The sequence below is a fragment of the Phodopus roborovskii genome, unplaced genomic scaffold, assembly GCF_943737965.1.
Source record: "Phodopus roborovskii unplaced genomic scaffold, PHOROB, whole genome shotgun sequence".
Lineage (NCBI taxonomy): Eukaryota > Metazoa > Chordata > Mammalia > Rodentia > Cricetidae > Phodopus > Phodopus roborovskii.
Genome location: NW_026126480.1, coordinates 36,575,599 through 36,582,281, shown reverse-complemented (window position 1 = coordinate 36,582,281; position 6,683 = coordinate 36,575,599).

The following is a 6,683-nucleotide window of genomic DNA, read 5'->3' as shown; positions in this document are numbered from 1 at the left end:
TTGTTTATGCTGTATTTGTTTAATTATGTAAAGACATTTTGCATTTGTTTCACTTTGCCTGCTTAAGGCACCTGATGATCTAATAAAAGATGAATGGCCAATAGCTAGGCAGTAGAGGGCTAGGCAGGGCTGGTGGGCAGAGAAAATAAATAGGAGAGAACAAGAGAATAAAAAGAGAAGAGAATGAGGGAGAAAGAGCAGGACATGTCTGGGACCAGAAGCAAGGCAAGCCAGACATTAGAAGCAGGAAATAGGGCATGCAAAAAAAAGAATGAAAGGTTAAAAAGCCCCAAGGCAAAACATAGATAAAGAGAAACAGATTAAAATAAGAGCTAAGATAAGGCTGAGCATTCATAGCTAATAACAAGTCTCCATGTCCTTACTTGGGAGCTGGTTGGTGGCCTAAAAGAAAGCCTGCTACAAGTTATTTTGATATCTCTCTTTTCTATTCCTATCCCTTTGATCACCTCCAGTTGTCTTACTGTTCTAAGACTGTAGCTTATGCCTATTGAATAGGTATGGAGAGAACGAGCATCTTTGTCTTGTTCCTGATTTTAGTTTAAAAATGCTTTGAGTTTTCTCCATTTAGGTTGGTATTGGCTGTGGTCTCATTGTAAACTGCCTTTATTAGGCTGAGGTACCACCCTTGCATCCTAGTCTCTCCTGAACTTTTATCATGAAGGGATGTTGAATTTTTTTCAAAGGCCTTTAAGGGATCTAATGAGGTGATCATGTGTTCTGTTTAGTTTTGGTGTTTGTTTGCTTTGCTTTTGTCTTTCGGTCTATTTATGTGGTGGATTATGTTTATCGATTTATGAATGTGAGTCATCCGTGCATCTCGGGGATGAAACCAACTTGATAATGATGGATAATCTTTTTGATGTGTTCTTGGATTCAATTTGCAAGTATTTTATTAAGAGTTTCTGTATCTATATTCATGGGGATATTGATCTATAAATTTCTCTGTTGTCAGGTTTCTGTGAGATTTTTGTACCAGAGCAACAGTGACTTTGTAAAAAAACTAATTAGCCAACATTCCTTCATTTTCTAGTTTGTGGAATAATTTGAGAAGTATTGGTATTAATTCTTTATCAAAAACTTTAAAGCTTTTACTCAAACTAAATCTGGGGATTAAAGAAAAAGAATCAACTCACAATATGTAGTATCCTTCCCTACCTCTTATGACTATTTTTGTTTTAAGTTTATTTTGTCCGATATTAAAGTAGATATATTTTCTTGCTTCTTGGGACTATTTGCTTGAACTACCCTAAAGTAATATCTAATCTTTATGGTGAGGTATGTTCCTTGGATGTGGCAGAAAGATGGATCCTGTTTTCTAATACAGTCTGTAGGTCTGTGTCTTTTTATTGAGGAAGTGAGACCATTTACACTGGGAGTTATCAATGAGAAGTATTTCTCGATTCCTGTTACTTTGTTGTTATGGTGTGAGTTTTTCCCCTCTTTTGATTTGCTGCTCTGGGATTATTTATTCCCTGTGTCTTCTTGGGTGTGGTTAACCTCTTCCAAATGAAGTTTTCCTTCTAGTGCCTTTTGTAGAACTGCATTGGTAGAGAGAGATGTTTCTCTTTTCTCTATCAATTGTGGTTGATAATTTTACTGAGTATAACAAAGTAAGCTGACATCTGTGGTCTTTCAGAGTTTGCAGACCACTTGTCAGGCCCTCTGACTTTTAAAATCTCTTGATTTTTTTTTTCTTTTAAGCTTTTAATGCCATCATATGGTATTTTAATTATTATGTGTGATGGAGAATTTCTTTTTTGGTCCTGTCTCTTTGGTATTCTCTAGCCTTCTTGTCCCTTGATAGGCATCTCCTTCTTTAGGTTAGGAAAATTTTCTTCTATGATTTTGTTTAAAAAAATATTTTCTGTGCCTTCGACCTGAGTTTCTTCTCTTTCTTCTATCTCTCTTTTTGTAGATTTGGTCTTTTCAGAGTGTCCCAGATTTCCTGGATATTTTGTGCCTGATTTTTTTTTTAATTTAACACTTTCGTTGGCTGATCTATCCATTTCTTCTACCTTGTTTTCAACACCTGAGGTTCTTTCTCCCATGTCTTGTAATCTGTTGGTGAGGTTTACCTTTGAGGTTTTTGTTTAACACCCTAAGTTTTTCATTTCCAGTTTTATTTCAGTTTGGGCTTTCTAGTTTTCTTTTTTCTTTCTTTCTTTTTTTTTATAATTTTTTTAAATTTAAATTTGAAACAAGCTTGTTTTACATGTCAATCCCAGTTCCCTCACCCTCCTCTCCTCCCCTGTCCCTCCCCAACCTGCATCCCATCCCCTTTCTGCTCCCTAGGGAGGGTGAAGCCTTCCATGGGGGATCTTTAACATCTGTCATATCATTTGGAGCAGGGGCTAGGCCCTCCCCCATGTGTCTAGGCTGAAAGAGTATCCCTCTATGTGGAATGAGCTCCCAAAGTCCTATTGTATACTAGGGATAAATACTGATCCACTACCAGAGGTCCCATAGACTGCCCAGTCCTCCTAACTAACACCCACATTCAGGGTTTCTGGGTCAGTTCTATGCTGGTTTCCCAGCTATCAGACTGGGGTCCATGAGCTCCCCCTTGTTCAGGTCAGCAATTTCTGTGGATTTCTCCAGCCTGGTCTTGACCCCTTTGCTCATCACTCCTCCCTCTCTGCAACTGGATTCCAGGAGTTTGGCCCAGTGTTTAGCTGTGGGTGTCTGATTCTGCTTCCATCATCTACTGGATGAAGGCTCTAGGATGGCATATAAGGTAATCATCAATCTCATTATCAGGGAAAGGCATTAAAGGTAGCCTCTCCACTATTGCTTAGATTGTTAGTTGGGGTTGTCCTTGTAGATCTCTGAACATTTCCCTAGTGCCCGACTTCTCTTTAAACCTATAATGGCTCCCTCTATTATGGCATCTCTTTTCTTGCTCTCCTCTATTCTTCTCCAGACTCAGTCTTCCTGCTCCCTCATATCCTCCTCTCCCCTCCTCTTATCCCCTTCTCTTTCTCCCAGCTCCCTCCCCCTCCCCCCATGGTCCCAATTTACTCAGGAGATCTTGTCCAGTTTGGGTTTTCTTCAGTGATTCTAATTATTTGTTTTCTACTTTCACGTCTTGAACTGTTTTCATTATTTCATTTAAATGTTAGTGTTTTCACAATCTTCATTAAGAGATTTATTCTATCCTCTTTATGGCCCTTGAACATATTCATAATTGCTATTTTGAGGTCATTTGTCTTGTGCTTCAGCTACATACCAATTTTCAGGGCCCATTATAATAGGGTTATGGAGTTCTGATGAAAACATATTGTCTTGGCTGTTCATGCTTGTTTTTTTTGGGGGGGTGCGTGTGTGTGTGTGCACACACACACGTATACATGTGCACTGTGGTCTAGTGTGAGAGTCTCTGCAAACAGCAGAGCCAGCAGAGTAAAGGCCCATGTGAGGCAAGAAGAAAATCCAGTTCAACACAATTTAATAACTATGTTGGTTCATCCTTCTAGAGTCTGACATTGGGAGTTTATTTTAGACATATGTAAGTGCAGTACAATTTGGAAAAAATGTTTCCTGGTATAGGACAATACCATGTGTACAATGATTCATAATTACATCAAAATGCTTCTTAAAGCACAAGCTATTTCTTCCACGAAGGTGAGTTCTATGGATAGGCCACGTGTGTTATCTCAAGGGCCTAGGGGAGGATCTGGAGTTGTTTCAATCATACAGATAGTGGAAAGGTTATCTAGGCTATTAACCACCTTTGGTCCAGCTTGTGGGAACTTGAGGGAGCCGGGTATGGCTTTGCCCTACAGATAGCACAAAGGTCACTAGGTTATTGACCACCTCCATTCCCAGGCTTCTTGGAGGAACACAGGTTGTATATCTCTTCCTTTGAAGAGATAGCCCTGTGTGATTAACATTCCTGGTTTCCCTAGTGCTGATCTGTGAGGGAACACAAGGACCTTTCTGCTTCCAACAGTCTAGGTATCTGGAATTATAGTATTTGAGGTGTTTATTGATATTGATATCTGGTCTTGTCTTTGTCCTTTGGTTGGTGTTGCCCAGTCTGGATTCTTAGCAAGTGTGGTGCTGTGGTGTCCCTGGTAGAGAGTGCCTCTGCAGATTGGTGGGTGGGTGTGGTGGTGTGAAAGAAAAGGACCCCCATAGGGAGTGGCACTATTAGGAGGTGTGGCCTGTTGGAGTAGGTATGGCCTTGTTGGAAGAAGTGTGTCACTGTGGGGGGGGGGCTTTGAGGTCTCCTATGCTCAAGCTATGCCCAGTGTCACAGTTCACTTCCTGTTGTCTATGGATCAAGATGTAGAACTTTTAGCTCTTTCTCCAGCACCATGTCTGCCTGCATAGCAACGTGTCCTGCCATGATGATAATGGATTAAACTTCTAAAACTGTAAGACACCCCAATTAAATGTTTTCTTTTATAAGAGTTGCCAAAGCTGGGCCTTGATGGTGCACGCCTTTAATCCCAGCACTCGGGAGGCAGAAACGGGAGGATCTCTGTGATTTCTAGTCCAGCCTGGTCTACAGAGCTAGTTACAGGACAGGCTCCAAAGCAATATAGAAAAACAAACAAAAAAAATCAAATGAAAAAAAAAAAAAAGAGCTGTCATGGTCATGGTCTCTCTTCACAGCAATAAAAATCCTAACTAAAACAGTGGACTAGGAGAAAAGGTTAAGAAGGCTGTAGGAAAGAGATAGGGAGATAGGTCCACACCAAGGGGCAGAGTTCTCAGCGAGTGGAGGTGTGGTGGGAGATGGGACTCCTGCAAACAGACTTCAGTATACAAGAGCAAGTTTGGAGAGACCAGAATGAAAGAGTTAGGAGGACCCTAGGTCGGCACAAAGAGGTGGACTTCCCAGTGAATGGGTTTAGGGTAGGTGGAGGGGCTCCTGGAAGCAAGCTGTTACGGAAGTAACAGTGAATCTAAACAGAGACTACAGTAGAGCAAGGAAGATAATGAGAATCTCCTACCTGAGGCCCAGCCTGCTGTACCCACTGCAGTCGCTGGTAGAAACTGTTTGAGGGAATCAGCCACTGACACAAAAGAATAGAAATGGCTAGATGGGAAGGCTGAAGAGTTCAGTGGAAAAGGACTATTCTGGGTCTGCACCAAGATCTACTGAATTAGGATCTGGTTTATTATTGCTTTCCAAATTCTTTTATTTTCTGAATAAGAGTATTTTACCTGCATGAATGAATATATGTGTACCACATACCTGCCTTATGCCCTCAGAGTCCAGAAAAGGGCATCAGGTCCCTGAAAATTGAGTTATTGATGGTTGTAAACTGTTGTTTGGTTACTGAAAATAAAACTCTGAAAGAGCAGCAAGTACTCTTTAGCCACTGAGTCATCTATCTAATCCCTCCCTTTTATTTTACAAATCCTTGGGGTGCATCAAGCCATTTACTTGTACTTGCTCTAATTTTTTAATGTAGGAGTCTGACTTTATAAATATCCCACTAAAAACTGCTTTTAATGTATCTCAGAGATTTTGTTATACTGTGTTTTCATTCTTATTTTGTTCCAGGATTGAAAAAAAAAGTCTTTCCTGAACTGGAGAGATGTCTCAGCAGTTAAAAGTACTTGTTGATCTTCCAGTTCATCCAATTTCAGTTCCAATCCATGTCAGGTGGCCCATAACCATCTATAATGCAAGTTTCAGAGGATCCGACGACATCTTCTAGAACCTACACATATGGTACACATATGCATATAAACATAAGTAAAAATATACTTAAAAATAGAAACCTTTCATAATGTCTTCTTTGACCCACTCACCATTAAGGCATATGCTGTTTAATCTCCATGTGTCTGGGTAATTACTAGATAGTTTTGTTCATCGCATTGTGGTCAGATAGAATACTAAAAAGTTATTTCAATGTTTTGTGCCTTCTTTAAAACCCCCTTGAAATCATTTAATAATGCTCATGATTGTTCTTTTACATTCTGTGTCCTAGAGTTCATCTGAGTCATTTTCATCGGAGAACATTTCTGTAGGACTAGTGGGTTTGAGTGGGGACACACTGTCTTGTCTTTCTTACAGCTTCTGTTGTTGCCATGACACCTCGCCATGTGGGCTTCTTTCTTGGATTTCATGTCTGGCTGAGATTCTTGCCTGCCTTAGGTTGGGCTGGTATAGAAGCTGCATGACTATGTCATGGTCTGGGACAGCAAGGACATGAGCTGCTTGATTGGACTTATGCTTGCAAGTGTAGAGATGTCACAAGAGCAGATAAAAGTCCAGGGAATTCAGCAAGCAAAGTTGGTGTGCAAGCTGCATGAGCTAGGCCTTCAAGTGTGGATATGTGTGATGGTAAGTGAGAGGCTATATCATGATCATATCCACCTCTTCTCCCTCTTTTATTCTCTTCCCACCCCAACCAATCCACTAATTCCACAAGTCCTATACTATTTTTATATATTTTGCTTTGCTTTTTGGTTTTGTGTTGTGACTCACTGGTTTCAAGCACATGGGTATGAGTATAGGGTTAGCCACTGAAACATGAAAACATCACTGAAGACAATAACCTCTCATCCAGCAACCCTTGAGTGCTCTGAGTGTTCCCCTAGACAGGGCAGGACCCCTTCTCTGTGACTGAATATTTACTAGCTCAGTTTTGTAGCGGCCCTATGTAGATAATTGCAAGTGTTCATAAACACCACAAGGCAGCATT